At 42.2% G+C, this 19,558-nt stretch overlaps 1 non-coding gene across 1 annotated transcript; it reads left to right on the top strand.

Annotated features, from left to right (window-relative positions):
* The first annotated feature begins 17,304 nt into the window (after positions 1 to 17,304).
* On the top strand, positions 17,305 to 17,386 carry TRNAS-UGA (transfer RNA serine (anticodon UGA)). The gene has a single exon. It is a non-coding gene; the product is annotated as a tRNA-Ser (tRNA).
* The last annotated feature ends 2,172 nt before the right edge of the window (positions 17,387 to 19,558 follow it).

Below are 19,558 nucleotides of genomic sequence, written 5' to 3'. Positions count from 1 at the left end.
AAATTCACAACAAACAGCGACATCTCGTAATGCACGTGATACAGTACTTTAAAGTCTAAAAAATAATCCTGGACGGAAGAAAACAGAAGATATCACCCTGCTTCCCGAAGTTCTGGTCCGAGATAAGGAGAAGGAGGGACCTACCCCAACTAAGAGGACATAACAGCTTCATACAGCTTCATACGAGAAACCTTTCTTTCCTGTAATGCTGAGCAGCTCATTTATGTGCTTTTGATATGGTACCGATAGTGAAAGAAAATCGTCAACTCAACCGGTCAAGAATCATACTGGTGATATTGCTCTGCTCTTATGAGTGATGAAGAGTCGTGCAAAATCACAGGAACCGAGAGTGTTCTGAATCAAGGGCCAGGTTCTCGTGGGAGCAAGGAACATTTTGATTGTTGTGTGAACGATGCATTCGGTCAACTATGAACATGGTACCTTAAGTGACAACAGCTGCGATATTATTTTATTACAATGTTTAATCCTAGATGAACGCGAGTCGAAAATTTGAGTATGCAGTCACGACAACGATACGCCACGAGGGGTCACAAATTCACAACAAACAGCGACATCTCGTAATGCACGTGATACAGTACTTTAAAGTCTAAAAAATAATCCTGGACGGAAGAAAACAGAAGATATCACCCTGCTTCCCGAAGTTCTGGTCCGAGATAAGGAGAAGGAGGGACCTACCCCAACTAAGAGGACATAACAGCTTCATACAGCTTCATACGAGAAACCTTTCTTTTCTGTAATGCTGAGCAGCTCATTTATGTGCTTTTGATATGGTACCGATAGTGAAAGAAAATCGTCAACTCAACCGGTCAAGAATCATACTGGTGATATTGCTCTGCTCTTATGAGTGATGAAGAGTCGTGCAAAATCACAGGAACCGAGAGTGTTCTGAATCAAGGGCCAGGTTCTCGTGGGAGCAAGGAACATTTTGATTGTTGTGTGAACGATGCATTCGGTCTAACTATGAACATGGTACCTTAAGTGACAACAGCTGCGTTATTATTTTATTACAATGTTTAATCCTAGATGAACGCGAGTCGAAAATTTGAGTATGCAGTCACGACAACGATACGCCACGAGGGGTCACAAATTCACAACAAACAGCGACATCTCGTAATGCACGTGATACAGTACTTTAAAGTCTAAAAAATAATCCTGGACGGAAGAAAACAGAAGATATCACCCTGCTTCCCGAAGTTCTGGTCCGAGATAAGGAGAAGGAGGGACCTACCCCAACTAAGAGGACATAACAGCTTCATACAGCTTCATACGAGAAACCTTTCTTTCCTGTAATGCTGAGCAGCTCATTTATGTGCTTTTGATATGGTACCGATAGTGAAAGAAAATCGTCAACTCAACCGGTCAAGAATCATACTGGTGATATTGCTCTGCTCTTATGAGTGATGAAGAGTCGTGCAAAATCACAGGAACCGAGAGTGTTCTGAATCAAGGGCCAGGTTCTCGTGGGAGCAAGGAACATTTTGATTGTTGTGTGAACGATGCATTCGGTCAACTATGAACATGGTACCTTAAGTGACAACAGCTGCGATATTATTTTATTACAATGTTTAATCCTAGATGAACGCGAGTCGAAAATTTGAGTATGCAGTCACGACAACGATACGCCACGAGGGGTCACAAATTCACAACAAACAGCGACATCTCGTAATGCACGTGATACAGTACTTTAAAGTCTAAAAAATAATCCTGGACGGAAGAAAACAGAAGATATCACCCTGCTTCCCGAAGTTTTGGTCCGAGATAAGGAGAAGGAGGGACCTACCCCAACTAAGAGGACATAACAGCTTCATACAGCTTCATACGAGAAACCTTTCTTTTCTGTAATGCTGAGCAGCTCATTTATGTGCTTTTGATATGGTACCGATAGTGAAAGAAAATCGTCAACTCAACCGGTCAAGAATCATACTGGTGATATTGCTCTGCTCTTATGAGTGATGAAGAGTCGTGCAAAATCACAGGAACCGAGAGTGTTCTGAATCAAGGGCCAGGTTCTCGTGGGAGCAAGGAACATTTTGATTGTTGTGTGAACGATGCATTCGGTCAACTATGAACATGGTACCTTAAGTGACAACAGCTGCGTTATTATTTTATTACAATGTTTAATCCTAGATGAACGCGAGTCGAAAATTTGAGTATGCAGTCACGACAACGATACGCCACGAGGGGTCACAAATTCACAACAAACAGCGACATCTCGTAATGCACGTGATACAGTACTTTAAAGTCTAAAAAATAATCCTGGACGGAAGAAAACAGAAGATATCACCCTGCTTCCCGAAGTTTTGGTCCGAGATAAGGAGAAGGAGGGACCTACCCCAACTAAGAGGACATAACAGCTTCATACAGCTTCATACGAGAAACCTTTCTTTTCTGTAATGCTGAGCAGCTCATTTATGTGCTTTTGATATGGTACCGATAGTGAAAGAAAATCGTCCACTCAACCGGTCAAGAATCATACTGGTGATATTGCTCTGCTCTTATGAGTGATGAAGAGTCGTGCAAAATCACAGGAACCGAGAGTGTTCTGAATCAAGGGCCAGGTTCTCGTGGGAGCAAGGAACATTTTGATTGTTGTGTGAACGATGCATTCGGTCAACTATGAACATGGTACCTTGAGTGACAACAGCTGCGTTATTATTTTATTACAATGTTTAATCCTAGATGAACGCGAGTCGAAAATTTGAGTATGCAGTCACGACAACGAGACGCCACGAGGGGTCACAAATTCACAACAAACAGCGACATCTCGTAATGCACGTGATACAGTACTTTAAAGTCTAAAAAATAATCCTGGACGGAAGAAAACAGAAGATATCACCCTGCTTCCCGAAGTTTTGGTCCGAGATAAGGAGAAGGAGGGACCTACCCCAACTAAGAGGACATAACAGCTTCATACAGCTTCATACGAGAAACCTTTCTTTTCTGTAATGCTGAGCAGCTCATTTATGTGCTTTTGATATGGTACCGATAGTGAAAGAAAATCGTCAACTCAACCGGTCAAGAATCATACTGGTGATATTGCTCTGCTCTTATGAGTGATGAAGAGTCGTGCAAAATCACAGGAACCGAGAGTGTTCTGAATCAAGGGCCAGGTTCTCGTGGGAGCAAGGAACATTTTGATTGTTGTGTGAACGATGCATTCGGTCAACTATGAACATGGTACCTTAAGTGACAACAGCTGCGTTATTATTTTATTACAATGTTTAATCCTAGATGAACGCGAGTCGAAAATTTGAGTATGCAGTCACGACAACGATACGCCACGAGGGGTCACAAATTCACAACAAACAGCGACATCTCGTAATGCACGTGATACAGTACTTTAAAGTCTAAAAAATAATCCTGGACGGAAGAAAACAGAAGATATCACCCTGCTTCCCGAAGTTTTGGTCCGAGATAAGGAGAAGGAGGGACCTACCCCAACTAAGAGGACATAACAGCTTCATACAGCTTCATACGAGAAACCTTTCTTTTCTGTAATGCTGAGCAGCTCATTTATGTGCTTTTGATATGGTACCGATAGTGAAAGAAAATCGTCCACTCAACCGGTCAAGAATCATACTGGTGATATTGCTCTGCTCTTATGAGTGATGAAGAGTCGTGCAAAATCACAGGAACCGAGAGTGTTCTGAATCAAGGGCCAGGTTCTCGTGGGAGCAAGGAACATTTTGATTGTTGTGTGAACGATGCATTCGGTCAACTATGAACATGGTACCTTAAGTGACAACAGCTGCGTTATTATTTTATTACAATGTTTAATCCTAGATGAACGCGAGTCGAAAATTTGAGTATGCAGTCACGACAACGATACGCCACGAGGGGTCACAAATTCACAACAAACAGCGACATCTCGTAATGCACGTGATACAGTACTTTAAAGTCTAAAAAATAATCCTGGACGGAAGAAAACAGAAGATATCACCCTGCTTCCCGAAGTTTTGGTCCGAGATAAGGAGAAGGAGGGACCTACCCCAACTAAGAGGACATAACAGCTTCATACGAGAAACCTTTCTTTTCTGTAATGCTGAGCAGCTCATTTATGTGCTTTTGATATGGTACCGATAGTGAAAGAAAATCGTCAACTCAACCGGTCAAGAATCATACTGGTGATATTGCTCTGCTCTTATGAGTGATGAAGAGTCGTGCAAAATCACAGGAACCGAGAGTGTTCTGAATCAAGGGCCAGGTTCTCGTGGGAGCAAGGAACATTTTGATTGTTGTGTGAACGATGCATTCGGTCAACTATGAACATGGTACCTTGAGTGACAACAGCTGCGTTATTATTTTATTACAATGTTTAATCCTAGATGAACGCGAGTCGAAAATTTGAGTATGCAGTCACGACAACGATACGCCACGAGGGGTCACAAATTCACAACAAACAGCGACATCTCGTAATGCACGTGATACAGTACTTTAAAGTCTAAAAAATAATCCTGGACGGAAGAAAACAGAAGATATCACCCTGCTTCCCGAAGTTTTGGTCCGAGATAAGGAGAAGGAGGGACCTACCCCAACTAAGAGGACATAACAGCTTCATACGAGAAACCTTTCTTTTCTGTAATGTTGAGCAGCTCATTTATGTGCTTTTGATATGGTACCGATAGTGAAAGAAAATCGTCAACTCAACCGGTCAAGAATCATACTGGTGATATTGCTCTGCTCTTATGAGTGATGAAGAGTCGTGCAAAATCACAGGAACCGAGAGTGTTCTGAATCAAGGGCCAGGTTCTCGTGGGAGCAAGGAACATTTTGATTGTTGTGTGAACGATGCATTCGGTCAACTATGAACATGGTACCTTGAGTGACAACAGCTGCGTTATTATTTTATTACAATGTTTAATCCTAGATGAACGCGAGTCGAAAATTTGAGTATGCAGTCACGACAACGAGACGCCACGAGGGGTCACAAATTCACAACAAACAGCGACATCTCGTAATGCACGTGATACAGTACTTTAAAGTCTAAAAAATAATCCTGGACGGAAGAAAACAGAAGATATCACCCTGCTTCCCGAAGTTTTGGTCCGAGATAAGGAGAAGGAGGGACCTACCCCAACTAAGAGGACATAACAGCTTCATACAGCTTCATACGAGAAACCTTTCTTTTCTGTAATGCTGAGCAGCTCATTTATGTGCTTTTGATATGGTACCGATAGTGAAAGAAAATCGTCCACTCAACCGGTCAAGAATCATACTGGTGATATTGCTCTGCTCTTATGAGTGATGAAGAGTCGTGCAAAATCACAGGAACCGAGAGTGTTCTGAATCAAGGGCCAGGTTCTCGTGGGAGCAAGGAACATTTTGATTGTTGTGTGAACGATGCATTCGGTCAACTATGAACATGGTACCTTAAGTGACAACAGCTGCGTTATTATTTTATTACAATGTTTAATCCTAGATGAACGCGAGTCGAAAATTTGAGTATGCAGTCACGACAACGATACGCCACGAGGGGTCACAAATTCACAACAAACAGCGACATCTCGTAATGCACGTGATACAGTACTTTAAAGTCTAAAAAATAATCCTGGACGGAAGAAAACAGAAGATATCACCCTGCTTCCCGAAGTTTTGGTCCGAGATAAGGAGAAGGAGGGACCTACCCCAACTAAGAGGACATAACAGCTTCATACGAGAAACCTTTCTTTTCTGTAATGCTGAGCAGCTCATTTATGTGCTTTTGATATGGTACCGATAGTGAAAGAAAATCGTCAACTCAACCGGTCAAGAATCATACTGGTGATATTGCTCTGCTCTTATGAGTGATGAAGAGTCGTGCAAAATCACAGGAACCGAGAGTGTTCTGAATCAAGGGCCAGGTTCTCGTGGGAGCAAGGAACATTTTGATTGTTGTGTGAACGATGCATTCGGTCAACTATGAACATGGTACCTTGAGTGACAACAGCTGCGTTATTAGTTTATTACAATGTTTAATCCTAGATGAACGCGAGTCGAAAATTTGAGTATGCAGTCACGACAACGATACACCACGAGGGGTCAGAAATTCACAACAAACAGCGACATCTCGTAATGCACGTGATACAGTACTTTAAAGTCTAAAAAATAATCCTGGACGGAAGAAAACAGAAGATATCACCCTGCTTCCCGAAGTTTTGGTCCGAGATAAGGAGAAGGAGGGACCTACCCCAACTAAGAGGACATAACAGCTTCATACAGCTTCATACGAGAAACCTTTCTTTTCTGTAATGCTGAGCAGCTCATTTATGTGCTTTTGATATGGTACCGATAGTGAAAGAAAATCGTCCACTCAACCGGTCAAGAATCATACTGGTGATATTGCTCTGCTCTTATGAGTGATGAAGAGTCGTGCAAAATCACAGGAACCGAGAGTGTTCTGAATCAAGGGCCAGGTTCTCGTGGGAGCAAGGAACATTTTGATTGTTGTGTGAACGATGCATTCGGTCAACTATGAACATGGTACCTTAAGTGACAACAGCTGCGTTATTATTTTATTACAATGTTTAATCCTAGATGAACGCGAGTCGAAAATTTGAGTATGCAGTCACGACAACGATACGCCACGAGGGGTCACAAATTCACAACAAACAGCGACATCTCGTAATGCACGTGATACAGTACTTTAAAGTCTAAAAAATAATCCTGGACGGAAGAAAACAGAAGATATCACCCTGCTTCCCGAAGTTTTGGTCCGAGATAAGGAGAAGGAGGGACCTACCCCAACTAAGAGGACATAACAGCTTCATACGAGAAACCTTTCTTTTCTGTAATGCTGAGCAGCTCATTTATGTGCTTTTGATATGGTACCGATAGTGAAAGAAAATCGTCCACTCAACCGGTCAAGAATCATACTGGTGATATTGCTCTGCTCTTATGAGTGATGAAGAGTCGTGCAAAATCACAGGAACCGAGAGTGTTCTGAATCAAGGGCCAGGTTCTCGTGGGAGCAAGGAACATTTTGATTGTTGTGTGAACGATGCATTCGGTCAACTATGAACATGGTACCTTAAGTGACAACAGCTGCGTTATTATTTTATTACAATGTTTAATCCTAGATGAACGCGAGTCGAAAATTTGAGTATGCAGTCACGACAACGATACGCCACGAGGGGTCACAAATTCACAACAAACAGCGACATCTCGTAATGCACGTGATACAGTACTTTAAAGTCTAAAAAATAATCCTGGACGGAAGAAAACAGAAGATATCACCCTGCTTCCCGAAGTTTTGGTCCGAGATAAGGAGAAGGAGGGACCTACCCCAACTAAGAGGACATAACAGCTTCATACGAGAAACCTTTCTTTTCTGTAATGCTGAGCAGCTCATTTATGTGCTTTTGATATGGTACCGATAGTGAAAGAAAATCGTCAACTCAACCGGTCAAGAATCATACTGGTGATATTGCTCTGCTCTTATGAGTGATGAAGAGTCGTGCAAAATCACAGGAACCGAGAGTGTTCTGAATCAAGGGCCAGGTTCTCGTGGGAGCAAGGAACATTTTGATTGTTGTGTGAACGATGCATTCGGTCAACTATGAACATGGTACCTTGAGTGACAACAGCTGCGTTATTATTTTATTACAATGTTTAATCCTAGATGAACGCGAGTCGAAAATTTGAGTATGCAGTCACGACAACGATACGCCACGAGGGGTCACAAATTCACAACAAACAGCGACATCTCGTAATGCACGTGATACAGTACTTTAAAGTCTAAAAAATAATCCTGGACGGAAGAAAACAGAAGATATCACCCTGCTTCCCGAAGTTTTGGTCCGAGATAAGGAGAAGGAGGGACCTACCCCAACTAAGAGGACATAACAGCTTCATACGAGAAACCTTTCTTTTCTGTAATGCTGAGCAGCTCATTTATGTGCTTTTGATATGGTACCGATAGTGAAAGAAAATCGTCAACTCAACCGGTCAAGAATCATACTGGTGATATTGCTCTGCTCTTATGAGTGATGAAGAGTCGTGCAAAATCACAGGAACCGAGAGTGTTCTGAATCAAGGGCCAGGTTCTCGTGGGAGCAAGGAACATTTTGATTGTTGTGTGAACGATGCATTCGGTCAACTATGAACATGGTACCTTGAGTGACAACAGCTGCGTTATTATTTTATTACAATGTTTAATCCTAGATGAACGCGAGTCGAAAATTTGAGTATGCAGTCACGACAACGATACGCCACGAGGGGTCACAAATTCACAACAAACAGCGACATCTCGTAATGCACGTGATACAGTACTTTAAAGTCTAAAAAATAATCCTGCACGGAAGAAAACAGAAGATTTCACCCTGCTTCCCGAAGTTTTGGTCCGAGATAAGGAGAAGGAGGGATCTACCCCAACTAAGAGGACATAACAGCTTCATACAGCTTCATACGAGAAACCTTTCTTTTCTGTAATGCTGAGCAGCTCATTTATGTGCTTTTGATATGGTACCGATAGTGAAAGAAAATCGTCAACTCAACCGGTCAAGAATCATACTGGTGATATTGCTCTGCTCTTATGAGTGATGAAGAGTCGTGCAAAATCACAGGAACCGAGAGTGTTCTGAATCAAGGGCCAGGTTCTCGTGGGAGCAAGGAACATTTTGATTGTTGTGTGAACGATGCATTCGGTCAACTATGAACATGGTACCTTGAGTGACAACAGCTGCGTTATTATTTTATTACAATGTTTAATCCTAGATGAACGCGAGTCGAAAATTTGAGTATGCAGTCACGACAACGATACGCCACGAGGGGTCACAAATTCACAACAAACAGCGACATCTCGTAATGCACGTGATACAGTACTTTAAAGTCTAAAAAATAATCCTGGACGGAAGAAAACAGAAGATATCACCCTGCTTCCCGAAGTTTTGGTCCGAGATAAGGAGAAGGAGGGATCTACCCCAACTAAGAGGAACTAACAGCTTCATACAGCTTCATACGAGAAACCTTTCTTTTCTGTAATGCTGAGCAGCTCATTTATGTGCTTTTGATATGGTACCGATAGTGAAAGAAAATCGTCCACTCAACCGGTCAAGAATCATACTGGTGATATTGCTCTGCTCTTATGAGTGATGAAGAGTCGTGCAAAATCACAGGAACCGAGAGTGTTCTGAATCAAGGGCCAGGTTCTCGTGGGAGCAAGGAACATTTTGATTGTTGTGTGAACGATGCATTCGGTCAACTATGAACATGGTACCTTAAGTGACAACAGCTGCGTTATTATTTTATTACAATGTTTAATCCTAGATGAACGCGAGTCGAAAATTTGAGTATGCAGTCACGACAACGGTACGCCACGAGGGGTCACAAATTCACAACAAACAGCGACATCTCGTAATGCACGTGATACAGTACTTTAAAGTCTAAAAAATAATCCTGGACGGAAGAAAACAGAAGATATCACCCTGCTTCCCGAAGTTTTGGTCCGAGATAAGGAGAAGGAGGGACCTACCCCAACTAAGAGGACATAACAGCTTCATACAGCTTCATACGAGAAACCTTTCTTTTCTGTAATGCTGAGCAGCTCATTTATGTGCTTTTGATACGGTACCGATAGTGAAAGAAAATCGTCAACTCAACCGGTCAAGAATCATACTGGTGATATTGCTCTGCTCTTATGAGTGATGAAGAGTCGTGCAAAATCACAGGAACCGAGAGTGTTCTGAATCAAGGGCCAGGTTCTCGTGGGAGCAAGGAACATTTTGATTGTTGTGTGAACGATGCATTCGGTCAACTATGAACATGGTACCTTAAGTGACAACAGCTGCGTTATTATTTTATTACAATGTTTAATCCTAGATGAACGCGAGTCGAAAATTTGAGTATGCAGTCACGACAAAGATACGCCACGAGGGGTCACAAATTCACAACAAACAGCGACATCTCGTAATGCACGTGATACAGTACTTTAAAGTCTAAAAAATAATCCTGGACGGAAGAAAACAGAAGATATCACCCTGCTTCCCGAAGTTTTGGTCCGAGATAAGGAGAAGGAGGGACCTACCCCAACTAAGAGGACATAACAGCTTCATACAGCTTCATACGAGAAACCTTTCTTTTCTGTAATGCTGAGCAGCTCATTTATGTGCTTTTGATATGGTACCGATAGTGAAAGAAAATCGTCAACTCAACCGGTCAAGAATCATAATGGTGATATTGCTCTGCTCTTATGAGTGATGAAGAGTCGTGCAAAATCACAGGAACCGAGAGTGTTCTGAATCAAGGGCCAGGTTCTCGTGGGAGCAAGGAACATTTTGATTGTTGTGTGAACGATGCATTCGGTCAACTATGAACATGGTACCTTAAGTGACAACAGCTGCGTTATTATTTTATTACAATGTTTAATCCTAGATGAACGCGAGTCGAAAATTTGAGTATGCAGTCACGACAACGATACGCCACGAGGGGTCACAAATTCACAACAAACAGCGACATCTCGTAATGCACGTGATACAGTACTTTAAAGTCTAAAAAATAATCCTGGACGGAAGAAAACAGAAGATATCACCCTGCTTCCCGAAGTTTTGGTCCGAGATAAGGAGAAGGAGGGACCTACCCCAACTAAGAGGACATAACAGCTTCATACAGCTTCATACGAGAAACCTTTCTTTTCTGTAATGCTGAGCAGCTCATTTATGTGCTTTTGATATGGTACCGATAGTGAAAGAAAATCGTCAACTCAACCGGTCAAGAATCATACTGGTGATATTGCTCTGCTCTTATGAGTGATGAAGAGTCGTGCAAAATCACAGGAACCGAGAGTGTTCTGAATCAAGGGCCAGGTTCTCGTGGGAGCAAGGAACATTTTGATTGTTGTGTGAACGATGCATTCGGTCAACTATGAACATGGTACCTTAAGTGACAACAGCTGCGTTATTATTTTATTACAATGTTTAATCCTAGATGAACGCGAGTCGAAAATTTGAGTATGCAGTCACGACAACGATACGCCACGAGGGGTCACAAATTCACAACAAACAGCGACATCTCGTAATGCACGTGATACAGTACTTTAAAGTCTAAAAAATAATCCTGGACGGAAGAAAACAGAAGATATCACCCTGCTTCCCGAAGTTTTGGTCCGAGATAAGGAGAAGGAGGGACCTACCCCAACTAAGAGGACATAACAGCTTCATACAGCTTCATACGAGAAACCTTTCTTTTCTGTAATGCTGAGCAGCTCATTTATGTGCTTTTGATATGGTACCGATAGTGAAAGAAAATCGTCAACTCAACCGGTCAAGAATCATAATGGTGATATTGCTCTGCTCTTATGAGTGATGAAGAGTCGTGCAAAATCACAGGAACCGAGAGTGTTCTGAATCAAGGGCCAGGTTCTCGTGGGAGCAAGGAACATTTTGATTGTTGTGTGAACGATGCATTCGGTCAACTATGAACATGGTACCTTAAGTGACAACAGCTGCGTTATTATTTTATTACAATGTTTAATCCTAGATGAACGCGAGTCGAAAATTTGAGTATGCAGTCACGACAACGATACGCCACGAGGGGTCACAAATTCACAACAAACAGCGACATCTCTTAATGCACGTGATACAGTACTTTAAAGTCTAAAAAATAATCCTGGACGGAAGAAAACAGAAGATATCACCCTGCTTCCCGAAGTTTTGGTCCGAGATAAGGAGAAGGAGGGACCTACCCCAACTAAGAGGACATAACAGCTTCATACAGCTTCATACGAGAAACCTTTCTTTTCTGTAATGCTGAGCAGCTCATTTATGTGCTTTTGATATGGTACCGATAGTGAAAGAAAATCGTCCACTCAACCGGTCAAGAATCATACTGGTGATATTGCTCTGCTCTTATGAGTGATGAAGAGTCGTGCAAAATCACAGGAACCGAGAGTGTTCTGAATCAAGGGCCAGGTTCTCGTGGGAGCAAGGAACATTTTGATTGTTGTGTGAACGATGCATTCGGTCAACTATGAACATGGTACCTTAAGTGACAACAGCTGCGTTATTATTTTATTACAATGTTTAATCCTAGATGAACGCGAGTCGAAAATTTGAGTATGCAGTCACGACAACGATACGCCACGAGGGGTCACAAATTCACAACAAACAGCGACATCTCGTAATGCACGTGATACAGTACTTTAAAGTCTAAAAAATAATCCTGGACGGAAGAAAACAGAAGATATCACCCTGCTTCCCGAAGTTTTGGTCCGAGATAAGGAGAAGGAGGGACCTACCCCAACTAAGAGGACATAACAGCTTCATACAGCTTCATACGAGAAACCTTTCTTTTCTGTAATGCTGAGCAGCTCATTTATGTGCTTTTGATACGGTACCGATAGTGAAAGAAAATCGTCAACTCAACCGGTCAAGAATCATACTGGTGATATTGCTCTGCTCTTATGAGTGATGAAGAGTCGTGCAAAATCACAGGAACCGAGAGTGTTCTGAATCAAGGGCCAGGTTCTCGTGGGAGCAAGGAACATTTTGATTGTTGTGTGAACGATGCATTCGGTCAACTATGAACATGGTACCTTAAGTGACAACAGCTGCGTTATTATTTTATTACAATGTTTAATCCTAGATGAACGCGAGTCGAAAATTTGAGTATGCAGTCACGACAACGATACGCCACGAGGGGTCACAAATTCACAACAAACAGCGACATCTCGTAATGCACGTGATACAGTACTTTAAAGTCTAAAAAATAATCCTGGACGGAAGAAAACAGAAGATATCACCCTGCTTCCCGAAGTTTTGGTCCGAGATAAGGAGAAGGAGGGACCTACCCCAACTAAGAGGACATAACAGCTTCATACAGCTTCATACGAGAAACCTTTCTTTTCTGTAATGCTGAGCAGCTCATTTATGTGCTTTTGATATGGTACCGATAGTGAAAGAAAATCGTCAACTCAACCGGTCAAGAATCATACTGGTGATATTGCTCTGCTCTTATGAGTGATGAAGAGTCGTGCAAAATCACAGGAACCGAGAGTGTTCTGAATCAAGGGCCAGGTTCTCGTGGGAGCAAGGAACATTTTGATTGTTGTGTGAACGATGCATTCGGTCAACTATGAACATGGTACCTTAAGTGACAACAGCTGCGTTATTATTTTATTACAATGTTTAATCCTAGATGAACGCGAGTCGAAAATTTGAGTTTGCAGTCACGACAACGATACGCCACGAGGGGTCACAAATTCACAACAAACAGCGACATCTCGTAATGCACGTGATACATTACTTTAAAGTGTAAAAAATAATCCTGGACGGAAGAAAACAGAAGATATCACCCTGCTTCCCGAAGTTTTGGTCCGAGATAAGGAGAAGGAGGGACCTACCCCAACTAAGAGGACATAACAGCTTCATACAGCTTCATACGAGAAACCTTTCTTTTCTGTAATGCTGAGCAGCTCATTTATGTGCTTTTGATATGGTACCGATAGTGAAAGAAAATCGTCAACTCAACCGGTCAAGAATCATACTGGTGATATTGCTCTGCTCTTATGAGTGATGAAGAGTCGTGCAAAATCACAGGAACCGAGAGTGTTCTGAATCAAGGGCCAGGTTCTCGTGGGAGCAAGGAACATTTTGATTGTTGTGTGAACGATGCATTCGGTCAACTATGAACATGGTACCTTAAGTGACAACAGCTGCGTTATTATTTTATTACAATGTTTAATCCTAGATGAACGCGAGTCGAAAATTTGAGTATGCAGTCACGACAACGATACGCCACGAGGGGTCACAAATTCACAACAAACAGCGACATCTCGTAATGCACGTGATACAGTACTTTAAAGTCTAAAAAATAATCCTGGACGGAAGAAAACAGAAGATATCACCCTGCTTCCCGAAGTTTTGGTCCGAGATAAGGAGAAGGAGGGACCTACCCCAACTAAGAGGACATAACAGCTTCATACAGCTTCATACGAGAAACCTTTCTTTTCTGTAATGCTGAGCAGCTCATTTATGTGCTTTTGATATGGTACCGATAGTGAAAGAAAATCGTCAACTCAACCGGTCAAGAATCATACTGGTGATATTGCTCTGCTCTTATGAGTGATGAAGAGTCGTGCAAAATCACAGGAACCGAGAGTGTTCTGAATCAAGGGCCAGGTTCTCGTGGGAGCAAGGAACATTTTGATTGTTGTGTGAACGATGCATTCGGTCAACTATGAACATGGTACCTTAAGTGACAACAGCTGCGTTATTATTTTATTACAATGTTTAATCCTAGATGAACGCGAGTCGAAAATTTGAGTATGCAGTCACGACAACGATACGCCACGAGGGGTCACAAATTCACAACAAACAGCGACATCTCGTAATGCACGTGATACAGTACTTTAAAGTCTAAAAAATAATCCTGGACGGAAGAAAACAGAAGATATCACCCTGCTTCCCGAAGTTTTGGTCCGAGATAAGGAGAAGGAGGGACCTACCCCAACTAAGAGGACATAACAGCTTCATACAGCTTCATACGAGAAACCTTTCTTTTCTGTAATGCTGAGCAGCTCATTTATGTGCTTTTGATATGGTACCGATAGTGAAAGAAAATCGTCAACTCAACCGGTCAAGAATCATACTGGTGATATTGCTCTGCTCTTATGAGTGATGAAGAGTCGTGCAAAATCACAGGAACCGAGAGTGTTCTGAATCAAGGGCCAGGTTCTCGTGGGAGCAAGGAACATTTTGATTGTTGTGTGAACGATGCATTCGGTCAACTATGAACATGGTACCTTAAGTGACAACAGCTGCGTTATTATTTTATTACAATGTTTAATCCTAGATGAACGCGAGTCGAAAATTTGAGTATGCAGTCACGACAACGATACGCCACGAGGGGTCACAAATTCACAACAAACAGCGACATCTCGTAATGCACGTGATACAGTACTTTAAAGTCTAAAAAATAATCCTGGACGGAAGAAAACAGAAGATATCACCCTGCTTCCCGAAGTTTTGGTCCGAGATAAGGAGAAGGAGGGACCTACCCCAACTAAGAGGACATAACAGCTTCATACAGCTTCATACGAGAAACCTTTCTTTTCTGTAATGCTGAGCAGCTCATTTATGTGCTTTTGATATGGTACCGATAGTGAAAGAAAATCGTCAACTCAACCGGTCAAGAATCATACTGGTGATATTGCTCTGCTCTTATGAGTGATGAAGAGTCGTGCAAAATCACAGGAACCGAGAGTGTTCTGAATCAAGGGCCAGGTTCTCGTGGGAGCAAGGAACATTTTGATTGTTGTGTGAACGATGCATTCGGTCAACTATGAACATGGTACCTTAAGTGAAAGTTTGAAAAAGAAAAGTGTCGCAATACGCCAAAACAACATAGTTGATAAATTACGAGAGCATAGAGTCTACTCTTCTTCTTTTTTTTCGACAAAACTTGTGATTTGCTCACCAACTGTCAAAGCAGTACAAAGAACATACAAGTAACGTGCGTTGATGACCTGGCGACGACTACAAGCAATGAAAGTGTCAGATTCAGATATACACCAAAACTCAAGGCATGAAATTTTTTGTGTCGAAGACATACACGCACCAAGTTCGTTGCCATTTGGTACTGCTTACCAGCATGTCATCCTAACATTCATTTTTTTTCACATAGTACATCCTCCCGTAGGGAGCAATGACCGGAAAGTAAGATCCTATACTCTTAAACATAGGCACTGAACTGATAAAATAACTACAATTAAAAGAAAGAAATTTAAGAAAAACATTATTGTGACAATGGTTGGCTGTTGCTATGTGTCTGCCTATCTGAATAGGTTTCCCCTCCATTTTTGTGACCTCTTGATGACCTAATTAGCATTTGGGAAAGGAAACAAGAAATCCACATGATAAGGTATTCTTTTATCTTCCAAGTCATAAAATATATTGAGACCTAGAGCCAAATGAAATCTTCAGGTTTTAAGGTTTTTTCTTTTCTTGTGAAGATGAACCAATAGCCATTTTGTATCTTGGCGGCTTTGTGAAAAGAATGGGCACTACATTTGCTTTTAGACTCTATAGTCATCAGTGAGACAACGAGCACTCGTTTGCATTTGGCAATGCAGCTTTGTGAAAAGAACGGGCACTTCTTTTCCTTTTCCTAGTCTTATACAGTTATCAATGAACATTCATTTACATTTAGCAATGCAGCTTTGTGAAAAGAACGAGCACTTCTTTCCTTTTCCGAGTCTTATAGTTATCACTTATCAACGAGCGTTCATTTACATCCAGGTATGCGAAGCAAAAGGTTATTTGTTCTTCAGAAGAAAAAGTTATAATTCAAAGGTAGTGCTCTGAAGAAAAGGTTATTATTCAAAGGTAATGCTCTGAAATCCATACAGTAAGGGATCTACTGGATTAATGTGTACTCAAACAAAAGCTACAAAGATACGAATCCCCTTAATGTGTGCCAAGGAAAGTAAGTGATCGAGCAAAGTTCTAAATTGCTCTGAAATTCAGTATGCTAACTTGCTAAGAGCCCCAAATTAGATGACACATGGAAACCGTGCACATCGTTTGGTCAGGCGGAGAAAGTAAAAACATTGTAATATAAGCAAAATCGCGAAAAATGAAATGCACGTGCTAAAATATCGTGTATCCTGTCAAAATACATAGAACAAGTGATCTGATGGATTAATGTATCTCGAACAAAGCTACAAAGATACGAATCCCCTTAATGTGTGCTAAGGAAAGTAAGTGATCGAGCAAAGTTCTAAATTGCTCTGAAATTCAGTATGCTAAGAGCCCCAAATTAGTTGATACATGGAAACCGTGCACATCATTTGGTCAGGCGGAGAAAGTAAAAACATTGTAATATATGCAAAATCGCGAAAAATGAAATGCACGTGCTAAAATATCGTGTATCCTGTCAAAATACATAGAACAAGTGATCTGATGGATTAATGTATCTCGAACAAAGCTACAAAGATACGAATCCCTTTAATGTGTGCTAAGGAAAGTAAGTAATCGAGCAAAGTTCTAAATTGCTCTGAAATTCAGTATGCTAAAAGACCCAAATTAGTTGATACATGGAAACCGTGCACATCATTTGGTCAGGCGGAGAAAGTAAAAACATTGTAATTTAAGCAAAATCGCTAAAAACGAAATGCACGTGCTAAAATATCGTGTATCCGTCACTAATCACGCTCTACAATATTTGAAAACTAATAAATCTCAGCGCCTGACTGATGATTCTAGACGAATGACACGTCCTCCTTCTGTGAAGGCTTGAAAACTGAACCATACAAATCTGGTCACTGACAGGTGCTACTTTTATCAAGGCAGGGAAGCAAATTAGCACACAGTGGTCGATATGTCCGAGTGGTTAAGGAGACAGACTTGAAATCTGTTGGTCTACGCCCGCGCAGGTTCGATCCCTGCTGTCGACGTTTTTTCTCCTTCTTTTTTCCTTGCCAGTGTTCCTCTTATGTAAAATAAAATTGTTAAGGATGTATTTTTCGCATTGCTATTATATATTCCCTTCATTTGGAATTACTTGTCGCGAAAATTGATGTATGTAGATGTATTTTTGTTTTAGATACATCATTTTTTATCCCTGCGAATGTTCCCCTCCAGTAATCCTTTTTTCCTTTTATGATTCGCATGAGGAAATAAAATGTTAAGGATGCATTTTTCTCATTGCTATTATATATACTCCCTCCGTCCCAAAATTACTTTATCCATTTCTGCGACGAGTAATTTGAGACGATGTAGTATTTTCATAAAGGTGAATGCACGTACAATTTACTTCATTGGAGGTTATGTAGTGTGCGTGGTTGCTTACCTGCTAGGCGCAGGTTTGATCCCTGTTGTCGGTGTTTTCCTAGTTTTTTGTCCGTGCGGTGAGTGTGTCCATTCAATAACTTGAAGCTACATCCCACTGTCATATAAATCCATGTTGTCATTGTACTAATGTTCTGGTACTTTACGAAACACCATAGATATTTGGCGCCGGTCATGGGGACCTTCACGATATCGGATTGGATCAAGGAAACAACATCGACGTCAACGTTGATGTCTTCTTCATGGGAGAAGATGATTAGGTCGGGGGCACTACCAACGGTATGCGGTATAACCCCAACTATCTAGTGTACTACGCTACAGTCTACTATTGATTCTCCGTGACCTATTCTGACTACATCAGCACAATGGAAGCTGTCGTGGTTCTAAGTCTGACAGTAGAATGGGGGTAGGTATGAGGAGGCAAGATCCTAGCTACGATGAGGTTGTGCACGCAAGGTTTACGAGTTCAGGCCCTTCTCGGAGGAAGTAACAGCCCTACGTCTCGGTGCCCGGAGGCTTGGTCGATTGGATTATGCGTGAAGTTACAGGGGGTGCGAACCCTTGTGCCAGTGGTGGGGGTGGCTTATATAGAGTGCGCCAGGACCCCAGCCAGCCCACGTTACAAGGGATTCAATGTACATAAAGATAGGGCGTTACTGGTAACGCCAATAGTAAAGATACATAAATGATCATTAAGACTACAGAGTGAACGTCCGACCGTTGCCATCCTAGGTTACTCTAGATCTTCTGTTCTCCGAGTGGTTTCTCGTCTGGTCGAGTGAATACATATTGGTCGAATGACACCAGCTTATCCGAGTGGAATGTTTCTAGTCGAGTGGATGCCGCTGTCCTTTGAATACCCTTGTCCTTAAGGTGATGTCCTTGGATAGGTTGTCTAGGTCAGGCCTATTACCCTACCCTAGGTACATATGCTCGTCAGAGGCAACATACTACCAAGCAGGGTCCATGGGGTAGCATCAGATGTTGTCTTCATCAACACCATCACCCCTGAGAACAATGGTTGTGTCAAATCTGTCGTCGCCAAATGAGTCCACCCTAATGCTTCCAATCTTGTGTATGAATATACAACGACAAGCAATGGGACTATGAGCTCAGACAGTAGACACCATCGACTCAACCGCCCCTCTCGCAAGGTGTACTTGCATGAAAAGCACATCAAGACGCATCCCGACCACATCACCCAGACGAAGCGAAAAGCCGTAAGAGCATCTCCAATAAACGATGAAAAACGTCACCGTGATAAAAAAAAAAGATTGCAATTTACATCACTTTGGGTAAAAAATGATGCTCCAACATATGCCCTACATGCAAAATAGTGATGTAAAAAAATTGGGTAGCCCAAAGTGTTGCATATTGCAACACCCGTGCGGGAGCTGCAAAAACCCAAATTGTTCGGCGCACTCCCAACCGCCTCGTGGAAGTTTCCCATTGCCCCACCGCCCCCAGCCGATCCAACTGTAGGCCACCAATTCGCCATGGAACGCCACCCCGATATCCCCGCCGGACTCAATGCTGGACCCACAGTGGTCCTTGTCGTGGTTCCCACCCACGGTGGCAACAAGCTAAAGCCAGTCCACCCGTCATGGTTGGTGGGGATGCTACGATCACACAGTTGCCACCAAGGCTCCCCAAAGCCACACACGTCCACCGCCACTTCTAGGAAGAGGCTGGTGCGGGATCCGTCAGCAGTGACTTTCTAGCTGGAACAAGAAGAAGAAGGTTGCCCCCCCCCTGCCGCCATCGAAACCTTCCATGAC

Source organism: Aegilops tauschii, chromosome 1 (genome assembly GCF_002575655.3).
Source record: "Aegilops tauschii subsp. strangulata cultivar AL8/78 chromosome 1, Aet v6.0, whole genome shotgun sequence".
NCBI lineage: Eukaryota > Viridiplantae > Streptophyta > Magnoliopsida > Poales > Poaceae > Aegilops > Aegilops tauschii.
Note: the sequence above shows the minus strand (reverse complement) of the source record. Positions and strands in the feature narration are given on the sequence as shown.